The sequence below is a fragment of the Talpa europaea genome (genome assembly GCF_964194135.1).
Source record: "Talpa europaea genome assembly, chromosome: 14".
In the NCBI taxonomy this organism is placed as follows: Eukaryota; Metazoa; Chordata; class Mammalia; order Eulipotyphla; family Talpidae; genus Talpa; species Talpa europaea.
Genome location: NC_140082.1, coordinates 5,867,880 through 5,892,645, shown reverse-complemented (window position 1 = coordinate 5,892,645; position 24,766 = coordinate 5,867,880). Strand labels below are relative to the sequence as shown.

The 24,766-nt window shown below is 40.3% G+C and overlaps 1 protein-coding gene across 1 annotated transcript in view; it reads left to right on the top strand.

The window, feature by feature from the left end:
• Window positions 1–24,766, top strand: part of TMEM116 (transmembrane protein 116) — a gene marked incomplete at both ends in the record, with an annotated part of 53,825 nt that overhangs the window by 12,992 nt on the left and 16,067 nt on the right. The gene's annotated exons all lie outside the window — the stretch shown is intronic.

The window sequence follows — 24,766 nt, the reverse complement described above, 5'->3', positions numbered from 1 at the left end:
CTTTATCAGAACTGTGATTTTTCTTTTTATTCCCTTAACAGCTTCCTTTGAACATAAGAGGCTTTCATTTTTTTAAAATATTTTTTAAAGATTGATTTATTTATGCATACAAAAGCTGGGGTGCAGACCAGAGATGCGGGGAGTGAAAGGATTCACCAGAGACAGTGGGGAGCAGAACAGGCAGATCTACTGAAATACACTGCTGAGGGGAGCAGCAGGCGAGACAGGAGAGGTTTGCTGCCAACAGAGGCTTTCATTTTGATGAAGTTCAATTTATCAGCTTGTTCTTTCATTGGGTTTTTAGTTCTCTATCCAGAGTCTTTGTCTAACCCCAAAGTACAGATTTTCTCCTGTTTTCTTTTAGGAGCTTTATAATTTTAGGGTTTACATTTTCATCTTGGTCCAATTTTAGTTAATATTTGTATATGGTGTCATATACGAATGGGTCTAAATTCATTTTTTTACTATTTGCATGTATTATTGTTCCAGCACTATGTGTTGAAAAGACTATCCTATTTGCAATACATTGCCTTACACTGCTGTCCAAAAAAAAAAAAGAAAAAGTTGTATATGTATGTGTGTTTTTTCAATTCATTTTATTTATTTATGCATACAAGAATTGGGGTCTAGTCCAGAAGTAAGAGGGGTGAGAGGATTCACCAGAGACAGAGTGGGGAGCAGAACCGGTGGATCTACTGAAATACACTGCTGACGGGAGCAGCAGGTGAGACAGGAGAGGTCCACTGTGCCATGTGGGTGAACTCCCTGGCTGGCTGAGGATCAAATTTGTGCTGCAGTGGCTGCCAGTAGCTTCATAGTGCTGAGACTTTAACCCCTGCGTCACCAGGAAGCCCCTGTATTAATGTGGTTTTGACCTAAAAAATAAAATAGTGAGTTATTTTACTAACAAATGGGCTTATTTGGGAATAGCAGAGGAGTTGCAATTCAGAACAAACAAATTATAGCAAAAAGCTGTTGGCAAATCCAGCAATTAGAGGAGAGTCAAATTATTTTATAAGGTAGAAAGAGGACATTTGGAGATGTTTTGAACAAAAGTCCACTGGTTGAAAAGTGAGTGTTCAGGGTGGTAGTGATGATCTCTCACTGGCTGAATTGCTAGGAATGGGAAAAGTCTAGCGTTGATTACTCTTTTTGTTGATTTCTGTAATTGATGATTCTTCCTATTAATGTTGTAACATCTGATTGAGTAGTAGTATGAGAGTTCCCCCTCTGGGCCTCCTGACTTTATTTCAAATGAAATTTCTTTTATTCATTTCCCTCTTTTGATCAAGATCTTTCTCTAAAAGCATTGCTGACCAAGAATCAGGTTTTCTGAATTCAGTGACTTTTGTCTTGCACTACTAGGAGGGACCATCCCTAAGTATTGTGGTGTTATATCTAACATCAGAAGCAAATTGCCCAGATTGGAAACCTATTGAGGCCACATTTGAGTAACAAGGAGGGGTAAGAGTGACAACTTTCAGGCACTTTCCATGTAACTTGCATATCTTCTCAAGGTTGTGGGCGTTGGAGATCATCTCAAAGTGTTGTGTTAACATCACCTTAATGTGTACATCATAGAAAATAGATGAGTGAATGCAGAAAATAACAGACTGCATTTGGAAGACAGTGTAGGAATAAATATGAAGCAATAGCTGATGAACTCTTTGCAAAAAATAGCAAAACAGCATTGCTATCTAAAATAACTATTTGGAACCAAATGTTTTATCTAGTAACATGACCTGAAAGGTTGTAAATTCAAAGAGCATGAATTTGGATAAGAATTCAGTCAGTTAATAATCTAGATGAAAGAAAGACTTTTGTGAAAACTAAACCTTCTAACCCTTCAAGAAGCAAGTGAAAAGATTAATTATAGGATCATAATGAGGCTGTTTCCAAAAGGCCATAATCAAAAGAAAGGTTTCCTTTTCACAAGGGATTGAGTAATAAGGACAAGGACATTGTCTTTTTATGAAAATGGTGAGAAATAGTATTCAGGCCTTGTATCATGGGATATCTTGGGAAAGTCATCTTATCAGATATCATCTACTTCAGTGTTCAGACTGCCAGACGTTGTGCATGTGTAGTTAGTTTGGTTCTTTTTTTTTTTAAAGATTTATTTATTTATACATACAAGAGCTGGGGTACACGCCAGAGATGTGGAGGGTGAGGATTCACCAGAGATAAAGTAGGGAACAGAACAGGCAGGCTGACTGAAATACGCTGCTGAGGGGAGCAGCAGGAGAGACAGGAGAGATCTGCTTCGCCATGTGGGTTTCTCCCTGGCCAGCCGGGAATCGAACTCAAGCTGCAGAGGCTGCGGATTGCTTCATAGTGCGGTGCTTAACTCCTTGTGCCACCAGGAAGGCCCCAGAGTTTGGCTCTTTTTTAGATGTGACTTGCAAATCTCAGGGTTTGTTTTCTAGAGTTTAATGGCACAGGGTTGGTTAGTAGTACCTAACAAGCCGTTCCTGTGCAGTTGAAGAGAGTCTTTCTGGAGATGTCTTTTCCAATAGATTAAATCTATAGGTGCAAGGTATAATGTTTAAGGCCTTCATCTCCCAGGAGTATGCTGGGAGATTGTTCTGCCAAGGCATGGTTATCTTTTTTTTTTTTTTTTTTATAGAGGCATGTTTTATTTATTTATTTGTTTGTTTCTTTGTTTCTTTGTTTATACATGCACTGGGTACAGTCAGAAGCACGGAGGGTGAGAGAATTCACCAGAGCCAGAGCGGGGAGCAGAGCAGGCAGAAGGACGGAAGTACACTGCTGAGGGGAGCAGCGGGCGGCAGGAGAGGTCTGCGCGCCATGTGGGACCCTCCTCCGGTGGCCGGGGAGCAGCCGGGGATCGAACCGGCACCGCAGAGGTCGCCGGCAGCTTCGCAACCCAGCGCTCAACCGCTGCGCCACCGGGGAGGCCCCAAGGCATGGTTATCTTTAATAGAAGCAGTTACATCTTTGCAACATTGAATTGTATCTCTTTTTATTAACTATGACTCAAAAGAAGCAGGGCCAAGTACATTGTACATCATGTGACTATCTCAAAAGGTGAGTTTATGAGTTACAAGGGAAGTGAATCTGAGATTCAGTAGGATCAACAGCAAACTTTTGGCCACAGTATTCACAGGGTTTCTACAGATTTTGTCAGTTGAGTCTTAACTAGTGCTGTTAGTGCAGTTGACTAACCCTGAAAATGGTAAGCACAATGACAATGTTGCAAAACTGGCCAAACAGCACAGATTAGTTGAAGCACCTAACTGGTAAAATGGTTTCCCCAATTAATGTGAAGTTTGAGAAGGGCTTTACCAGATAGAGATCACCTTTTGTAACAGAATTTCATCCACAGAAGAAGCAGGGAAAAACTGGTTGGGGGAAAATATACAAACCATGACTAAATCATATTGAGAACTAAGATTTCATTTTGGGGACCCTTTCCCTGATCTGACAGGCTGAAAAAAAGTTCAGAGCCATTGCACAGACTAACAGTCAGAACTGGCTGGCCTTGTTCTGTGAAGAAGTCATGCAGAAAATGTCATGTGCCTATGAGGAAGTTATATCAACAACCTATTGACGTCTGTTGCTGACCAGAAGACAGTTACAGGAAGATCAAGACAATGAGTACTCAACCAAGACTCTCATAAGCAGAGTTAGGGTAATGTTTAACTACTCTGATGTCTAGCCTCCCTTGATGTAGAGACAATAGTTCTAACCTAGAAAAATGGAAATGTTTGACACTTCAATACCTGTGAATGAAAACCAGAAACCTTTATCAAAAATTGATGGTTTTTGATTACTGTAATTTTTGACATAAGAAAACAATTATTTCCATCTTTCCTAGGTTTCTATTTCAAACTTGTGACTGGCAGAGTAGTTCTTGCAGTAAACCTGTCAGACTTTGTGGGTTCAGACCCTCACTTTGATTGTTGATAAACTCTATCACTCATCACTGGGATCATTATTTCAGCCTACAATACTTATAACTACAAGACAGGGATGCTGTGTAAAATCCAATTACCAGAGTTTGAATGGTCCATGAGATAATTCCAAGTATTCTAGTGCAGTGGAAATGGGTTTTTCTAGATTGTATTTTGGACAGGTTGGACAGTGAAGTTGACATTTTTGTGGCCTTATTAATATTTTTTTTCCACCAATATTGGTTCATGGAGATTATTTTGTCAGCAGAATAGTGGTTTAATGTATGCATGGTGGTAAGTAATGGGAATCTTAGAATTTCTGCTAAGTCTAGATTATTGTTTTGCCAAACCAGAGTTCTTTTTTAATGTGCTAATAGTTGTTTGATTTCCAATATTGTTTTTCCTTTACTGGAAATATTTGTTGAGCATCTTTAACCAATTTTTCCAAGTTATCATCTAGGAAAATATCCTTTTGGACTATGGGAGAAGGTTAGCTATTCGTTTTTCTTGAGAACAGGATTTTTTGATGGAAGTAATCAGTGAGGTGGTTTCATTTAGCTTGTAGGGAGTGAAGTTTGGATTTCCATGGGTCTTAATAATAGTCAAGGCAGTTAGCAAGAACATGATGTCTAATAAAATTTTCACATAAAGCCATTTTTATGCATACAAGAACTAGGATGTAGACCAGAGGTGCAGGTGGTTGAGAAGTTTCACTAGAGATAGAGTGGGGAGCAGAACAGGGAGATCAACTGAAATACTCTGCTGAGGGGAGCAGCGGGCAAGGTCAGAGAAGTCTGCTGTGCCATGTGGGTCAGGTCCCTGGCTGGGGATCAAACTCATGCCACGTTGGCTGGTGAAAGCTTGATAACGCTGAGACTTCAACTCCTGTGAGGCCCTCACATAAGGCCATTTTTAATATTTTTTCCATAGAGACAAGGAAATCTTGCTGTTTCTGTTAGGGGGAAAGGATGTCCTGAGCAAACTCCATACAGGTTTTGTGGATGCCACCCCCACTCCATCAAGACACCGGGAACTACAAATCCCATGATCCCCAAAGGGAAATTGTGATGACCTAACGACAGAGTTAAGCAGCCATTTTCTCTGTTTGTAAATAAAAACCAGCCATGTTAGTGGGGGTGGGGAGTTCTTGGCTTGTGAGCTTTGCCAGGCAGGTTTGGTCTCGGCTGGTCATTTGGGATTCCAGGTTGGCAGAACGGGTAGGACACATTTAAGAATTTATCTCCCTCTTTCCTCCCTGAGTTGTACATTTCCTCAATTCCCTTTCCCTTGTGCATAAACCATTGTTAACCTTTTGTGAATGCCTGCAGTGTACGTTTTAAGCGCGCAGATGAGGACCCATAGTCAGGCAACCCATTTAAGAGCGAGGTTGCCCTGTAACATTTAAATAACATACCAAAGTCATGGGCTACTCCAGAGCATACCAGTTATAAGTATAAATGTTTGCAGTTTTCCCTTCCTAAAGTACAAGCCCAAGTAAGAGCACATAATTCAGCTTGTTGGGTCAAAGGCAAAGGTGCTGCTTAAAACTACTTCAGCAGGTGTTAAAATAGGATACCATCCAGCATGGTATTTACCATTTTCATCCTTTAAATAAGGATCACCAATAAACTAGGAAAAAATCTACATTAACTAGAGAAGTTTACTTTAAACTCTCATGAGGAATAAAAGATGTTCTATCAAGACTGAAGTGACTGAGGGGTTTTGTCAATGAAGCAAGGAATAACAGCAGTGTTAAGGCTATTATAGCAATAAAGAGTTAGGAGAGGAGCAGTTAATAAAATAATTTCATAGGAAGTAAAGCAACTGGACTGAAAAATTTGAGCCTGGTAGGAATGAAGGAGGACTTCTGCATAGTGTACAAAATGGCTAAAGGGGATCTCATCATTATTTCTTCAGTGGCCTCAAAAGGGCAGTGGCAGAAATGACTACGTGACAAGGAAGCGTCCTTATGCTATAAAACCAGTTACTGGCTAAAATACCTATAGATTGATGATGAACGTCATGTTTCTGGGATGAGTACTCCAGGGGCACTCACTTTCTGTTCACATACAAAAAAGGAAAAAGAATGTGATGACTAGGAAGTTCAACGGTATAGAGCTCGATTAAGCTGTTTTCAGGACTCCTAATGATATATCATTTTGATTCTCTCAAGTAATAAGATCAGGTTTGTTGTTTTCTAGTAAGATGACTGGGCCACATGAGAGAATATTGGAATCCAGTTGTGACAGTAATTAGCTAGTCAAGAAAGCCTTGTAAATGGTTTAGATTTGGGAAGGTTCAGGATGCCATAAGGCTATCTGGATCCAAACGTAATCTTTGTTCTGAGATAAGGTGCTCCAAATATCAAACCTGAGTTTGAGCAAACTGCAGTCTTCCTTTGGAGACCTTAGGGCAAATCATTTTATGTTTTCTTTTTATTTTTTAAAGATTTATTTATTTATGCATACAAGAACTGGGCTCTAGGCCAGAGGTGCAGGGGGGTGAGAGGGTGACAGTGAGGGGATTCACCAGAGACAGAGTCGGGAGCAGAACAGGCAGATCTACTGAAATACACTGCTGAGGGGAGCAGCAGGCCAGACAGGAAAGGTCTGCTGTGCCATGTGTGTCAGCTCCCTGGCCTGGGATCGATCTCATGCTATAGATAGCTTTATAGTGCTGAGACTCAACCCCTTGCGCCACCAGCGAGACCAGGGGCCAAATATTTTAGCAGGTAGATGCTGTCTTCCTGTGAAGAGGTCTAAGAAGGGCAGAAAAGCAAGTCAACTTGTAACACAGTATGGCCTGTAGATAACTTTATATAATTTAAATCAGCCTTTGAGATTTGTGGAAGGTAAGAAGGACTCTCTGTGAATCCCTGGGATATTAACTGTCCTAGTATATTACTGGTTTTTTTCCCCCCCCAAATGAAGGCAAAAAGATATTGGCTGGTGTCATCAACTGGAACGCTAAAGAATGCATTGTATAGGTTTACTCTAGTGAAAATTTTGCTTTCATTGGGAATGGATATCAATAGCATTTGAGGGTTAGGAACAAGAGTGCTGAGAGAATGTGTTATTTACTGTTTGGAGGTCCTAGACAAGCTTCCATTCCTGGCCTGGGTTTTCTTGCAGCTATTATAAGGGTATAATAGGGACTGCTAAAGGAGTTAATGAGGCCCTGAGTCTTGTGATCCTGTATAAGGTCTTAAGATCTTGAAGGGCTTCTTCATTTATAGAATACTGATTAATTCTTTTTTTTTTTAAGATTTATTTATTTATTTATACAAGAACCGGGGTACAGTCAGAAGCAAGGGAGGGTAAGAGAATTCACCAGAGCCAGAGTGGGGAATAGAACAGACAGACCGACGAAATACACTGCTGAGGGGAGCAGTGGGCACGGCAGGAGAGGTCTGCGCACCATGTGGGACCCTCGCTGGCAGCCAGGGATTGAACCAGCGCTGCAGAGGCTGCGGGCAGCTTCGCAACCCAGCACTCAACCGCTGCGCCACCACGAGAGGCCTGATACTGATTAATTCTGGGGAGAGGTTTTGGGAATTCTGCCAGTATCAGTTGAAGATTTTGCCCATTAAAAGGGTGAACAGCAGTGCTAAGGCTATTACAGTAATAAAGAGTTAGGAGAGGAGCAGTTAATAAAATAATTATTATAATAAGTAATTATATATAATGATTATATATTATAATATCATATATAATATATTATTATAATTATATTATATCATGTAATAATACATTATATAATTATTATAATAAATAATAAAATAACTGACCCAACAGGGACAAATAACCAGTGTCCCCAGAATAAGTTATATTGTCTTCCAAAATGGAGCACATAAAGGATGTCAGAGGGTCATTTCATGGGTCCAGTTGGCTATTTTGATAGCTACTGTCAAATTCTACAATAGAATTACTTCCCCATTTTGAGAAAATGAAGTCCCAGAATGGTACTTTTCTAAGAAGTCTCAACCTCATAAATGAATATGAGTAGAAGAAGTAAGGAGAAAAGAATAGGTGTTTCTTAAAGGGCCTAAAGAGAAGGAAATAGGTTCAAATATAGTAACCTGTTGAGTTTTTTTTAAAGAGAATTCCACTATTTGAACTGTGTTAGCACTCAGAGGCAGAGCTGCTTGGTAGCAGTTTCGTTGAGCATTGAGAGAGTGTGACTCCTGTGTCAGTAAGGACACACGGAAACTCATTCTCAGTCTGGAGGCTTGTCTCACCAAGCTGATAGAAATACAGGAGTGGGAAGAGCTGGGAGTTTCTGATCAGTTCAAAGGAAAGGGAAAATTTGGCAAGAAAATTATTGTGTAGAAGATTAGGTGGTGCAGAAGGAGGATGATGACTCTAAAGGTGCATAGAAATATCAGAGCCATTTTTTCTTTTTTTGTTTACCGTAGTTAATTTGCAAAGTATATTGCAGAGGAGCAATATTAGGGTCCTGAAATGTTGGGAGGCCTCAGAATAGGTATCCCATTGGGTTTCACCTGTTTTAGAGCCATTGACTGACCAACTAAATTTTGAGAAAAGTAAGTTTGGGAAGATTGAAAGTTCATCAATGGACATTGATGTTCTAAATTATTTTCGGTTAAGTCAGTCTGTTTGGTTAGAAATATGCCCGATGGACCAGTTTTTAAACATGAAAACCAACTGGAGACCCTGAAAGAGTGGGGTGCTTAAAGCATTTGAATGACTGGGATCCCATTTCTGTGAGGTTTTTCTCTAAGAATAAAAGAAAATTTTCCTAAATAACCTGTTGGGTTGTTGGGAAAGTCATGACGAAATTTTTCAGTGTTTTTCAAAGGTCATTTATTTATATAAAGAACAAAGATCAATCAATGATATATTACCCATTTTGTTCGATAACCTTTTGCCATCTTTCAGTACACTTCATGATTCCTCGTTCATAGAAGGACCTATCTTTATCAGCGAAAAACTGAACAAGGTGCTGATTTACAGCCTCATCTGACTGAACATTATACCACACAAGGTGTTTTGAAGAGAGCAAAACAAGTGGAAGTCTGACAGTGCACGGTCAGGCGAGTGTGGTGTATGTGGCAACACGTCCCATCCAAGCTTCAGTAATTTTTGATGGATGATCAGACTTGTGTGTGGTCTCACGTTGTGATGGAACACAACTCCTTTACAATTAATGAGCTCTGGACATTTCTGGATGATGGATTCATTCAAACTTTCCAGTTGCCAACAGTACACATTCAGATTGATTGTTTGGTTCCTTGGTAAGAGCTTGCAAAACACAACACCCTTTAAAATCCCACCTCACGGAGAGCATTGCTTCCTCTGATGAACATCTGCGTTCAGTGTCGTCTGAGGCAGATCCTCATGTCGGGACCAAGGCTGTTTGCGCACCACATTGTTGTAAGCAATCCACTTCTCGTCACCATTATCAGTTGCTTAAAAAAGGATCATTTTGGGCCCCCCCTGGTGGCGCAGTGGTTGAGCCCTGGGCTGCGAAGATGCCCGCAGCCTCTGCAGTGCCGGTTCGATCCCCGGCCACCTGCGAGGGTCCCATATGGCGCGCAGACCTCTCCTGCCGCCCGCTGCTCCCCTCAAAGCAGTGTATTTCGTCAGTCTGCCTGTTCTGTTTCCCGCTCTGGCTCTGGTGAGTTCTCTCACCCTCCCGCACTTCTGACTGTACCCAGTGCTTGTATAAATAAATAAACAAACAAACAAACAAATAAATAAATCTTAAATTAAAAAAAAGGATCATTTTCCTTATGTTATTGAGCATTCCACAGGATGTTTATACACGCCATCAAATGAACTTCTTTGATTTCATGAAGATCCCAAACATTGAGCTTGCTTCCGTATCCCAGTTTTTTCAGGTGGTTGTGAACGCTTGAATGATGTATGTTCAATGTTTCTGCTATTTCTGGTGTCCTGTAATATGAGTTTGACTCAATCACTGCCTTGATTTTGCCTTCATCAACCTCAGTGGGCCTCCCTGACCGAGAAGCATTGTTGACATCAAAATCACCAGCATGGATTTTTGTGAACCATCGTTGGCACTGACGTTCTTGTAGAGCATTGTAATCATAAACTTTATGCAGCTTTCATGAGCTTGACACGCGTTTTTCCCTTTATGAAAGTAAAACAGTAAAATATGGTGAAAATGCAGTTTAGTTTTTTATCTTCAATTTGTAAAAGCTCCATAATGCAACCAAATCTCTTATTTTTTTGGAATGAATCTATAACTGTCAACTGTCAAATGGCTACAATAACATAGATGAGAATGACTCTAATACTTCCAAAAATGAACTAGTGCCATCTGTTGCAAAAATGTGTCATGACTTTTCTGACAACCCAGTAGTTTCTTTTTTTTTTTTTTTAAATGTACACCAGTTTCAATTTTCTTTTTATTTTATTTTATTTTATTTTATTTATTTATTTGTTTGTTTTGTTTGTTTGTTTATACATGCACTGGGTACAGTCAGAAGCGCGGGAGGGTGAGAGAATTCACCAGAGCCAGAGCGGGGAGCAGAGCAGGCAGAAGGACCGAAGTGCACTGCTGAGGGGAGCAGCGGGCGGCAGGAGAGGTCTGCGCGCCATGTGGGACCCTCCTCCGGTGGTGGAGGAGCAGCCGGGGATCGAACCAGCGCCGCAGAGGCCGCGGGCAGCTTCGCAACCCAGCGCTCAACTGCTGCGCCACCGGGGAGGCCCCACAACCCAGTAGTTTCAAAGGAAGTGTGCCAAATGAGTGTTCAGAAGGAAAAAATAAATGAATGTTCAATTCGGAGAGATATGTCAGCTTAACAATATTTAGTCTTCCAAGCTATGAGCAGGGGATATTTTGGTTATTTGCTTAAGGTCTTCTTAAATATTTTTCTGCAATATTTTTTACTTCTCAGTGAATAAGTGTTTCACATGTCTTGTCAGATTTTTACAGAAGTTTTTTAAATATTTTAATGTTATTGAAAATATTTTTAAACTTTGAATTTCCAATTTGTGTCAGTATGAAAAGTCAAAGATTTTTATGTTGATCTTTTATCCCACCACTTAGCTATATTCATTAGTGTTAACATCTCTTTTGTAAATTCTATTGGCATTTCTATGTGGCTCATCAGATTGTCTGCAAATAAAAGTTTTACTCTTTCCTTTCCAATTTGGATGCCTTTTATCCTCCCTTTCTCTTTTAAAGTTCTTTTTTTTTTTAAATAATCTTTCATTTATTTTTTCAAAGATTTATTTATTTATTTATACAAGCACTGGGTACAGTCAGAAGCGCGGGAGGGTGAGAGAATTCACCAGAGCCAGAGTGGGGAGCAGAGCAGGCAGAAGGACCGAAGTACACTGCTGAGGGGAGCAGTGGGTGGGAGGAGAGGTCTGCGCTCCATGTGGGACCCTCCGCCAGTGACCGGGGAGCAGCCTGGGATTGAACCAGTGCTGCAGAGGCTGCGGGCAGCTTCACAACCCAGTGCTCAACTGCTGCGCCACCAGGGAGGCCCTCTTTTAAGTTCTTAACTTGAAAAAATTCCCTACTATTCCTCATTTGATAAAAAGGTTTTTTGTTGTTAGATTTTTTTTTTAATTCAGGAATGGACATTGTATTTCTTTCCAAATGCTTTTCTTTGCATCTATTGAAATGTTCACTCATTTTTATTTATTTTTTTATTAATCATTAAATCCTTTGTTTTTTTTCACTTATGTATTTTATTATTATTATTTTTTTTTAGATAATAAATTTTATTGTTATATTCCCCATACAATTGCAGCCCCCCCATTCTGGCCCCAATCCCTCCCCTCCCGCCCCCGCCCCCCTAAAAGTGTCTCTGGTTCATAGTTTTTTGTTGATTTTGATTTTCACTTTCTTATAGTTATTCATTTTCCTGGTCCCTTATTTAAGTTTTCTAGATTCCTGCTATGAGTGAGACCATCCGGTATTTTTCTTTTTCTTTCTGGCTTATTTCGCTAAGCATGATCCCTTCCAGCGCCATCCATGTTGCTGCAAATTGCATGTGTTTATCTTTTTTGAATGCTGAGTAATATTCCATGGTATATATGTACCACATCTTCTTGATCCAGTCATCTATTTTTGGGCATTTGGGTTGTTTCCAAAGCTTAGCTATTGTAAACAGTGCTGCTATAAACATAGGGGTGCAGGTGTTCTTTGGAATTGATGTTTCTGTGTCCTTTGGGTAAATACCTAGGAGTGGAATTGTTGGATCATATGGAAGCTCTATGTTTAGTAGGTCCAGAAATCTCCACACAGCTTTCCACAGTGGTTGGACCAGTTTGCACTCCCACCAACAGTGCAGAAGAGTTCCTTTTTCTCCACACCCTCGCCAACATTTGTTGTTGCTAGTTTTTTTAATATGTGCCATTCTCACTGGTGTAATATGGTATCTCATGGTAGTTTTGATTTGCATTTCCCTGATAAGTGATGTTGAACATTTTTTCATATGCCTGTTGGCCATTTGCATTTCCTCTTCAGAGAAGTTTCTTTTTAGCTCTTCTGCCCATTTTTTGACTGGATTATTTTCTTTGTTGTTGTTGAGTCTCATCAGCTCTTTGCAGATTTTTGTGATCAGTCCTTTATCATTAGTGTTGGGTGCAAAAATGTTCTCCCAGTTGGTGGGGTTTCTCTTTGTTTTTGTTATTGTCTCTTTTGCTGTGCAGAAGCTCTTTAATTTGATATAGTCCCAGCTGTTTATCTTCGCCTTCACTATCACTGCTTTGGGTGATGTGTCTGTAAAGATGTCTTTGATGTGCAAATCACGTAGTGTTTCGCCTATATTTCCTTCTATATATTTTATGGTTTCAGGTCTTATGTCTAGTTCTTTAATCCATTTTGAGTTGATTTTTGTGTATGGTGTGAGGTAGTGGTCAAGCTTCATTCTTTTGCATGTAGCGACCCAGTTTTCCCAGCACCATTTATTGAACAAACTTTCTTTGCTCCAATGCATAGTCTTTGCTCCTTTGTCAAAGATTAGTTGACCATAAATCTGTGGGTTTATTTCTGGATTTTCTATTCGATTCCATTGGTCTGTATGTCTGTTCTTGTTCCAATACCATGCAGTTTTGATGATTATGGCTTTGTAGTATAGTTTGAAGTCTGGGAGTGTGATGCCTCCATTCCCTTCTTTTTTTTTCAGGAGAGCTTTGGCTATTTGGGATTTTTTGTGATTCCATATGAATTTCATCAATAATTGTTCTATTTCTTTGAAGAATGACATTGAAATTTTGATTGGAATAGCATTGAATCTGTATATTGCTTTTGGAAGGATGGCCATTTTAACAATGTTTATTCTTCCAATCCATGAGCAGGGGATGTCTCTCCATTTCTTTGTGTCTTCTTCTATTTCTTTTAACAGTGTTTTATAGTTTTCTTTGTATAGGTCCTTTACCTCTTTTGTTAGATTTATTCCCAAATATTTGATTTTTTTTGTTTCAATAACAAAAGGGATGGTTTTTTTGATTTCTTCTTCTTCAGATTTTTTTTTGTGTATAGGAAGGCTACTGACTTTTGCGTGTTGATTTTGTATCCTGCCACTTTACTGAACTGATTGATGAGTTGAATTAGCTTTTCTGTGGAGTTTTTGGGGTTCTCTATGTATAATATCATATCGTCTGCAAATAGTGATAGTTTGACTTCTTCTTTTCCTATTTGGATTCCTTGGATGTCTTTCTCTTGTCTTATTGCCCTGGCTAGGACTTCCAGTATTATATTGAAAAGCAGTGGTGAGAGTGGACATCCTTGTCTTGTTCCAGATCTTAATGGAATTGCTTTCAGCTTTTCACCATTGAGAATGATACTGGCTGTTGGCTTGTCATAGATGGCCTTTATGATGTTAAGGTATGTTCCTTGTATCCCAAGAATTTCAAGGGCTTTTATCATGAATGGGTGTTGCACTTTGTCGAAAGCTTTCTCAGCATCTATTGATATTATCATATGGTTTTTATATTTCTTTTTGTTGATGTGTTGGATAACGTTGATTGATTTTCGGATGTTAAACCATCCTTGTGTCCCTGGAATGAATCCTACTTGGTCGTGGTGAATTATCTTGTGGATACATTGTTGGATTCTGATGGCTAAAATTTTATTGAGGATTTTTGCATCAGTGTTCATTAGGGAGATTGGCCTGTAGTTTTCCTTTTTTGTGTTGTCCTTGTTCGGTTTTGGTATTAGTGTAATGTTGGCTTCATAGAACGTGTTTGGTATTGTCCCTTCCTTCTCAATTTTTTGGAAGAGTTTGTGAAGGATAGGCACTAATTCATCTTTGAATGTTTGGTAGAATTCATTTGTAAATCCATCAGGTCCTGGGCTTTTGTTTTTGGGGAGGTTTTTGATTACCATTTCAATTTCGTTAATTGTAATTGGTCTGTTTAGGTGTTCTATTTCTTCTTTATCTAGCTTTGGGTGATTGTAGAGTTGTAGGAATTTGTCCATCTCCTCTAGATTGTTGAACTTGTTTCCATATAACTGTTCATAGTAGTTACTGATTATTCTTTTGATTTCTGCTGTGTCCGTTGTGATTTCTCCTCTTTCATTGATGATCCTGTTTATTTGTGCTTTCTCCCTTTTTTCCTTTGTGAGCCTGGCTAGGGGTTTATCTATTTTATTTATTTTTTCGAAGAACCAGCTCTTGGTTTCATTGATCTTTTGGATTGTTTTTTTAGTTTCAATTTCATTTATTTCTGCTTTGGTTTTTATTATTTCTTTTCTTCTACTGGGTTTGGGGTTTTTTTTGTTGTTCTTTTTCTAGATCTTTGAGCTTCGAGATTAGGTTGTTTCTTTGAGTTCTTTCTTGTTTCCTGTTGTGAGCTTCTATTGCTATATATTTTCCTCTTATTACTGCTTTTGCTGCATCCCATACATTTAGGATATTGGTGTCCTCCTTGTCGTTCAATTCAAAAAATTTTTTAATTTCTTCTTTGATCTCCTCATTAGTCCAGTGGTCTTCCAGTAGTGTGGTTTTTAATCTCCATGAGGTAGGAAAGTTCCTTGCCTTCTTTTTATGGTTTATTTCTAGTTTGATGCCTTCATGGTCAGAAAAGATGGTTGATATGATTTCAATCTTGGTGTATCTGTTGATGTTTGTCTTGTGCCCCAGTATGTGATCAATCCTGGAGAATGATCCGTGTGCGCTTGAGAAAAATGTGTACTCCGTTTTTTTGGGGTTTAGTGTTCTATAGATGTCTGTTAAGCCCAATTGCTCTAGGTCCTTATTTAGAGCTTTGGTTTCTTTACTTATTTTTTGTCTTGTTGATCTATCCATTGTTGATAGTGGTGTGTTGAAGTCTCCCACTACGTATGTGTTTTCTCTGATGTCTGTTTTCAGAGAGGACAACAGTTGTCTGATATATTTTGGTGCTCCTTCGTTTGGTGAGTATATGTTAATGAGTGTTATTTCTTCTTGAAGTATTGTCCCCTTGATCATAATGTAGTGACCATTGGGGTCTCTTTTTATCTTTTTGAGTTTGAAATCTGTTTTATCTGATATAAGTATAGCTGTTCCTGATTTCTTTTTTGGTCCATTTGCTTGTAGGATTGTTTTCCATCCTTTAACTTTGAGCCTATTTTTATCTTTTGTAGCTAAATGTGTTTCCTGGAGACAGCAAAAGGTTGGGTTTTGTTTCTTAATCCAGGCTGCAACTCTGTGTCTTTTTATTGAAGAGTTTAGTCCATTTACATTTAGAGTTAATATTGATATGTTAGCATCTGTATTTGCCATTGTGTTTGTCTTTCCTTTATTTATTTATTCTTTTAATAACTTTTTTTTTTTTGGCCTTCTTTCATTGTTATTCGTCCCTCTGAGGTTCTGGCTTTAGGACTCCTTGTAGTATTTTTTGGAGTGAGGGTTTAGTTGTAATGAAATTCCGGAGTTTCTGTTTGTCTGGGAAGGTCCATATTCTTTCTTCAAAGAGGAAGGAGAGCTTTGCGGGATAGAGAATTCTTGGTTAGCATCTGTTTTCTTGGAGTCTGTTGACTATGTCCCTCCACTCTCTCCTTGCCCGTAGTGTTTCTTCGGAGAAGTCTGATGTCAGCCTGATTGGCTTTCCTTTGAATGTTATTTGTTTCTTCCCTCTTGCCAGCTTCATTATTTTTTCCTTGTCCTGGATTCTTGGGAGCTTTACTATTATGTGTCTTGCTGTATTTTTCCTTTCGTCGTGGAAGTTTGGCGTTCTTCTTGCTTCTTGTATATCAATTTTCAGCTCCTTCTTCACATTTGGGAAGTTCTCTTCAATTATCTCTTTGAATATTTTCTCTGTTCCTACATCTCTCTCCTCTCCTTCTGGTATTCCTATAACTCTTATATTTCCTTTCCTTATGGAGTCAGATAGTTCCCGAAGTCTTTCATCGTTCTTTTTCCTTCGTACTTCTCTTTCCTTTTCTGTTTTGGTTCTTTTTATTTCTGTGTCTTCAAGAGTACTTATTCGTTCTTCCATTTCATCTATTCTGCTTTCATTGCTTTTCCCAGAATTCTTTAGTTCTTCCATTAATTCTTTGATCTCCTGCATTTCTTTTACTTCCCTCTTTAGGGACTCAATTTCATTCTTCTGACCATTGTTTTCCCTCTCTAGGGACTCAATTGCATTCTTCTGATCGTTGATTATTTTTCCCTTATCATTGTTTTCCTTTATGACTTCTGTCAGTTTTTTAATCACAGCAATTTTAAATTCTCTTTCTGGAAGGCTCAGAAGTTCTTCCAAGTTACTGTCGTTGCAATCTGGGGGCTGCTTTTCTTTTTGTGGTGTGCTTTTTCCCTGGGGAGTTGCTAGGTTGCGTGTGGTTCTTCTCCTCCCTACTGTCTGTTTTCTAATTTGCCGTATGCGTTGGGACACTGTATAGTTGGGACTGGCCGGCATCTTGGGTGAGCTTCTCTGCTCTCCTCTGGTTCCTCCAGGAGTCATCTGTCAGTTTCAAGCAGTCTTTACTGGAGAAAGGTCCCTGTTCTAAAATGCCGATGTGGGGACACACTCCCCTGTGCGCCTGGTCTGCCCCAGCGGTGGGTTCCTGCTCCCCCTCTGGGCTTGGACTGCAGGCCAGATGGGGTGTGGCGTGGGCGAACTTCCCCCGCTCACCTCTGGCTCCTGAGGAAGCCTTCTGCAGGCAGTCTTTACTGAAGAAATGTCCCTGTTCTAAGATGGTGATGTGGGACCCACTCCCTGCACGTCCGGTCTCAGGCACACTCTTCTGCGCGCCTGGTCTGCCCCGGCTGTGGGTGCTCGCTCCCCCTGTGGGCTCAGATTACTGGTCGGAAGGGGCCCGGCGTGGGCTAACTCCCCAGCTGGCCACTGGCTCCTCTAGGCGCCTCTGCTGGCTTCAAGTCGCTAGGTGGCGCCAGAGATCTCTCCTGGAGCCCTTGGGGAGCTGATTTTCCACCCCGTGGGACAGGGAATAGAGCGGGAATGGTAGGGTAAACCTCAACGGCTTTGGGGTGCTGTGTCTGCCTTGTGCCCCGCCATCGTGGGGAACCCACGCCCCTAATTTCGTGTCCCGGGTGTCAGTTCCAAAGCCCTCAGTTCCAGGACGCAGGCTGTAGCCCAGTTCAGTGGCGCGGGAATGGCGCCTTTTGAATCCCGCTCCCGTGCCTGGGCGCCTGGTTCCTGCTCACTCAGTGAGGGCCTCCGCGCATCTCCCCGCAAGCCTAGGTCGCAGGCGCAGGGACCTGGGCAGCTGAGATCTGGATCCGCGTTTGCTTTTCAACTGCACTGCTTTTCCGTGCGCGATCCCGATTCCGATCCGCACTTGGTTTTCCAGCGCGCCGCTTTTCCGCGCAATCCTGACCGCGGTCCGCGCCTGCTTTTCCAGCGCGCCGCTTTCCGTGCAGGCTTACCGGGCGGGGCTGTGTGCTGAGCCTGGCCTCCTCCCCGGGGGAAGGGTCTCTTCTTTAATGGCGCCCGGAGCTCACCTCCGCGGCGGATCCTGCAGGGTTCTTCACAGCTCCCGTTCACGGGGTGTGGTGGCTGCAATAGTTCCTTTCCACTCACAGTCCCGCTTGCTGCATCGTTTGTTCTTGTGGGTCGTTTTAGTTTGTTGTTTTCCTCCTCTCTGTCGGTCGGAGAGTGCTGCCTCTGTGGGCGGGGGAGGGGAGCAGGGTTCTGCGCTTTCCTCCCTTCTGGTCCTCTTTTATGGCCACTTTCTTCTTTGGGCAGTTTGCTGGAGTCACCCGTTTATCTTCCGTGTCCCAGTTCTCACTGGGACCTGCCGCTTTTCCTCCCTATTAACTTTTTTTAATGGGAGATCTTAGTCGCAGCGTCTCCTCGCCGCCATGTTGCTCCGCCCCTCCCACTCATTTTTATTTTATAGTACTTTAACATGATGAATTACATTGACTTACTTTCAAATGTTAAAATAATTCTGTGATAAATTTCATTTGGTTATGCTGTATTATTCTTTTCGTATATTTTTTTGCTTTGATTTGCTAAACCTTCATTACGAATTGTTTCATCTATGTTCATGAAGTATTTTTGTAATTTTTTTCTTGTCATACTTTTGTCTGGTTTTGATAACTTGGTAATGCTAGCTTATAGAATGAATTGGCAAGTGTCCCTCCTCTTCAGTTTTATGTTGGAATTTGTATAGTGTTACTTTATTTCTTCCTTAAGTGTTTGATAGAATTCATCTGTGAAGCAATTTGGGCTTGATATTTACTTTCTAGAACGTTCTTACAAAGGGTCAGATAAAACCAACTCAATAGAAATCTGACAGAAGAATTGATGCTATAGGAGCAAAAGTGGGAGGAGGTGCGCAAAGTGGGGAAGAGGCACAATGGGCCGTGGTGGAGGACTATGGGTGCCTTGGGGGTAGGGTGATCCTATACCTCTAACTCATATATAGTGTTGTAAACCAATGTCACTGCAATAAAAAGTTTTTTTAAAGGAGATTTTTAAACTGTGATTTTAATTTCTTTAATAGATGTGGGACTATCTCTTTTATAAGTGGCTTAAGTAATTTGGTTATTTAGAGAACTTGTCCATTTCATTTAAATTGCCAAATTAATTGGCATAAGTTTCTTTAGCCCTTATTATCTTTTTGATACTTTATAATCTCTAGCTATGGTTACCTCTCTCATTCCTTATAGTGGCAATTTGTATATTTTCCCTAATCATCTAGCTGGAAATTTATTGTCTTTATTGATCTTCTCAATGAATCAGTTTTTGGTTGCATTGATTTTCTCAATTGTTTTTGTTTCTTTCATTTCCAATTTAGCTTTTGTTATTTCCTATATTCTGCTTACTTTGTATTGAATTTAATCTTCTAGTTTCTTTTTTTTTAATGTTTTGTTTTTTTTTTTAATAGAGGCATGTTTTATTTATTTATTTATTTGTTTGTTTTGTTTATACATGCACTGGGTACAGTCAGAAGCGCGGGAGGGTGAGAGAATTCACCAGAGCCAGAGCGGGGAGCAGAGCAGGCAGAAAGACCGAAGCACACTGCTGAGGGGAGCAGCGGGCGGCAGGAGAGGTCTGCGCGCCATGTGGGACCCTCCTCAGGTGGCTGGGGAGCAGCTGGGGATCGAACCGGCGCCGCAGAGGTCGCCGGCAGCTTCACAACCCAGCGCTCAACCACTGCGCCACCGAGGAGGCCCCTAATCTTCTAGTTTCTTAAATTGGAAATTGATGGTGTTGATTTGAGATGTTTCATTAAGAGTAACAAAATTTCAACTAGTATTACCTGCACACTACAAAGGACAGCACTTACTACAGGGAAGTTTGTGGGTTTAATAGACAAACTGTCTTATGGGTTATTAAACCTTAGACTTTTTTTTTTTTTTTTGCATAGAAGAACTGGGGCGTACGCCTGCTGCTCTCCTCAGCAGTGTACTTCATCACTCTGCCTGTTCTGCTCCCCACTCTGGCTCTGGTGAATTTTCTCACCCTCCCGCGCTTCTGACTGTACCCATTGCTTCTATAAATAAATAAATAAATCTTAAAAAAAAAAAAAAAAGAACTGGGGCATAGGCCAGAGGTGCTGGTGTGAGAAGATTCATCAGTGACAGAGTGGGGAGCAGAACAGGCAGATCTACTGAAATACACTGCTGAGGGGTACAGCAGGCAAGACTGGAGAGATCTGCTGTGCCATGTGGGTCATCTCCCTGGGCTAGATGGAACTCGGGCCATAGAGGTGATAGCATTGAGATTTAGCCCATAGGCCTCCAGGGAGACCACAAAATATTTCTTCTTTTCAAAAATAATTGACTGTGGGCCTCCCCGGTGGCGCAGCGGTTGAGCACTGGGTTGCGAAGCTGCGGGGGCCTCTGCGGCGCCGGTTCGTTCCCCGGCTGCTCCCCGGCCACCGGAGGAGGGTCCCACATGGCGTGCAGACTTCTCCTGCCGCCCGCTGCTCCCCTCAGCAGTGTACCTCAGTCCTTCTGCCTGCTCTGCTCCCCGCTCTGGCTCTGGTGAATTCTCTCACCCTCCCGCGCTTCTGACTGTGCCCAGTGCATGTATAAACAAAAACAAACAAACAAACCAGCAAACAAATAAATAAAGCATGCCTCTAAAAAAAAAAAAAAAAAAAAAAAAAAAAAAAAAAATAATTGACTGTGCTATAAATTGCCCCGTAACAATTGTATTGGCAGTGTCCCAAATATAATTAGCATAGATTTTATTATGTTTTATTTTCATTTTTTTTTAGTTCACACTTTCTGGTTTTCCCTTTGATCTTTAGTTCCTAAGTTATTTAATAGCATGTTGTTAGTTTCCAAACACTTGGGGATTTTCCATGGGTATTTCTGCTGTTGAAATTGTTGCTTTAGTCCCAAGTCTTTTGATGGTAGTGTGGTGCTCACTTGAGCAATCATTAGTCATGCGATACACAGACATATCCCCCATGAGGCCCCTATTTATGGCTGGGCCAACTCTTGTGGTACTTATGATCACAGAAGGGACTTCAATAAGAAATCAGCAAAGAATTTTGAGAAACATGGTTTGTTAGAACTCACAGGTTCTAGAGGATACACAGCATGCCAAATTGCCATACACTGAGGGTGTAGCGAGCATGGACCTGTAGCTTTTCCTTTATTGGGGCTGAAAGGGAACTGGGATTCCAAGGGTTCACTCTTTATTGTCTAATTTAAATGTAAGAGTGGGAACTAGGGCGCGGAAATGGAGAAATAGTCACTCAATAGTCACTTAATCTGGATTACTCTGACTTTCTGAATAAAGGACATACGTGGGTAGGAATGTCCTAAGTCCTCATCTGGTTGTCTTACTAGTAGCTGTATCATGCAGCTGGCAATGTGTTTATTTGAGATGGATGTCTTGAAATGGATGCCTCAGCAATCAAAAACCTTTAGGTCAGGTATTTTTAAAAAATGTAATTTAATTCCAGTGTGATCAGAAAACATACTTTGTTCGACTTGAATCCTTTAAAAAAATTTTTAAGATTTATTTATTTATTTATACAAGCACTGGGTGCAGTCAGAAGCACAGGAGGGTGAGAGAATTCACCAGAGCCAGAGCAGAGAACAGAACAGGCAGACTGACGAAATACACTGCTGAGGGGAGCAGTGGGCACGGCAGGAGAGGTCTGCACGCCATGTGGGACCCTCACTGGTGGCCTGGGATCGAACCGGTGCTGCAGAGGCTGCGGGCATCTTTGCAGCCCAGGGCTCAACCACTGTGCCGCCAGGGGAGGCCCTTGAATCCTTTAAAATTACAAAAATTTATTTAATAGCTCCAAATATAATCCATTTTGATATATGTTCTGTATGCAGTTAAGAAGAATGTGTGTTCTGCTGATGTCAGATGGAATGTTCTATAAATGTTGATGATGTCAAGGTGATTGATAATGCTGCTCAAGTCTTCTAAATTCATGATAATTTTTTTGTTTACTTCCTGAATTCATTATTAATTAAGAGATAGTGATAAATTTGACAGTAATTGTAGATTTATATATTTCTCCTTACAGTTCCATTAGTTTCCACTTCACATTTTGAAGTTATAAGAAGCATAAGAAATGGAATTTTTCTTTCCTATTAAGTGAGCCAGCTATCTTTGTGAAATGACATTCTTATGATTGATAACATTCTAAAATTTCCTTTTTCTGATATTTAAATAGCCATTTCATGTTTCTTTTAATTATTGCTAGCATGTTAAATCTTTTTACTTCCTTTTAAATTGTATTTTTTTCTATTTGTTTATTTTATTTTTTAAATATTTATTTATTTATACAAGCACTGGGTACAGTCAGAAGCGCCGGAGGGTGAGAGAATTCACCAGAGCCAGAGCAGGAACCAGAGCAGGAAGAAGGACCGAAGTACACTGCTGAGGGGAGCAGCGGGCGGCAGGAGAGGTCTGTGCGCCATGTGGGACCCTCCTCTGGTGGCCGGAGAGCAGCCGGGGATCGAACCGGTGCTGCAAAGACTGTGGGCAGCTTTGCAACCCAGCACTCAACCGCTGCGCCAACGGAGAGGCCCATTAAATTGTATTTTTATGTTTAAAGAACGTTTTGTTTTTAATTGAGGTAGCATTGGCTTACAATACTGTATGTAATTCAAAAGCTTGGTGTCACACCTCTTCAGATGTATGTCACCACATCACATCCACACCAAGGCACACTCAGCCCTCTACCATATAGCCCATTGTGCCTCTAGTTCCCTCTTTGCTTTTCTCCCTCCCTTCCCCATCTTATGGCCTCAATTTCATTCAGATTTCTAGGGTTTTTTATTGGTTACATTTTTTTCTGACTCTTTGTTTTGTTTCTCTATATTCCACATAAAAGTGAAATGATCGTGTATTTATCTTTCTTCTTCTGACTTACTTTATGTAGCATCAACCCCTCCAGTTCCATTCATGTTGTCACAAATGGCAAGATTTTATCTTTGTTTATAGCTAAATAGTATTCTGTTGTGTATGTATACCACTTTTTTAAATTTTATATATTTTTACATCATTTTTCATTTTTGCATAATATATGCATTTTTATCTTGGTTATAGTCCCCATACAATTCCAACTCCCCTTGTTTTGATCCTATTCCCTTCTCCCTCCCACCCCTCCCTCCCCCCATAGTGTGTCTCTGGTTTATAGTTGCTTGTTGATTTTGATTTTTACCTTATTATAATTAGTATTTTTCCTGGTCCCTTATTTAGGTTTTCTAAATTCCTGCTATGAGTGAGACCATCCGTATACCACATTTTTTTAATCCACTCATTTTTCTTTGGGCACTTAGGTTGTTTCCATAATTTGGCTTTTGTAAAAACTGCTGAAAAGAACATGGAGAACCTAATATCCCTTCAAATTAGTGTTTTTGTATTCTTCATGTAGTTGCCTAGAAGTGGAATTGCTGGATCACATGGTAGATCTATTTTTAATATTTTGAGGACCCTCCATATTGTTTTCCATAGGGGCTGGAGCAGTCTACAATTCAATTTTGACAGTAACTTCTCAGAGTTAGCATAGAACCCACAGGTCAAGGGTTTAGTACCACAAAACTGCCCTTCACGTATGTTGCCAGTTGCAATAAGTGGGTCCCCAGATTACCTATATGTTTATCTGACATGGCTACAAATTGGAAATTCTTATGACCTCCTCTTTAGGTTCAAGAATTGCAATAATGGGTCCCAAAACTCAGGGAAATACTTGCTTGTATTTACCAGTTTATTACAAAGGTACATAGGGTAAGATCTGAGAGTGTCCTGAGTACCAGAGCTTCTGCCCCATGGAGTTGGGCTGTGCCACCCTTCTGGTACATGAATTTTGTTTACCAATTCAGAAGATCTTTGAATCTCATAGTTCAGAGATTTTGGGGGAGGGTTTCATCATGTAGTCATGATCAGTTATTAATTAGCTCAATCTCTGGCCCCTCTCCATATCATGAGGACTGGGCTGATAATTCCAAGCCTTGAATTATGGCTTGATGTATCTAGTGGCCAGCCCCATTCTGAAGCTATCCACCAAGAATTGCCTAATAGAACAAAAGATGCTCTATCATCCAGAAAATTCCAGAGGGGTTATAGGAGCTTTGTGTCAGAAACCAGTAGCAGAAACCAAATTTATATTTCTTACTATGTAATAAAAGCAAACCTAAACCTGACTCTTTTCTCTGTTACTGGAGCATTCTGTTACCTAGTTTAAAACACTGTTTATAGACCTGGAAACCAACACCGAAATACATGCTTTCCTTTAAAATGGAACATTTTCACTTTTAATTTTTCTATATGAAAAAATTTGGTATGTATAACTTGTAAAATTATATAAGTACCCTATAAAGTTAGAATATTAAGAGGGGTATGCAAATAAAAGGTAAAAGTTCACTTTCCTTTTCTATCTCTGGCTTTCACAGTTTGGTCAGTTTAGATTAAATGTCTTTACTTTTCAAAATTCTCCTCTAAATGGTTCTTGAGGAAAAAGCTGGGAGTGGGAGGAGAAAGGACATTCCTTGTTTTCACAAGCAGATGAAGAGACCAGTGATTTTCCAAGAGTCAAAGTAAAGAAAGAGAACCCGTCATCCGATCTAAACAAACAAGATACCCAAATTTCTGAATCTAGGTTTCTAGTTTCTTTCTTTGATCATGAAAACCTTTACAGAAAAGATCTTTTGAAAACTGATCCCAGCATATTCAGAAAATACTTAACTAGTCCTTAATCACGGGAGCCATCCAATAACTGCTACACACACTTTGATTTTAGGAAAATAAAGATAATAGATTTCATGAACCTGAGCTTCTCAAAAGTATATAAAGTAGTCGAGATGATAAATTTATAATTAATCATTTCTACGTGATTTTAAAGAATGGTAATGTTAATCACAATTGTCAAAGTTAAGAACAGTCAAGAAAGATCAAATTTAGAAAGTTTATGTAACTAGTGGTGGGATAGATGAAACATTCAAATATAGTGACTTTCTGGTTCCCTCTACTGGGATAAAA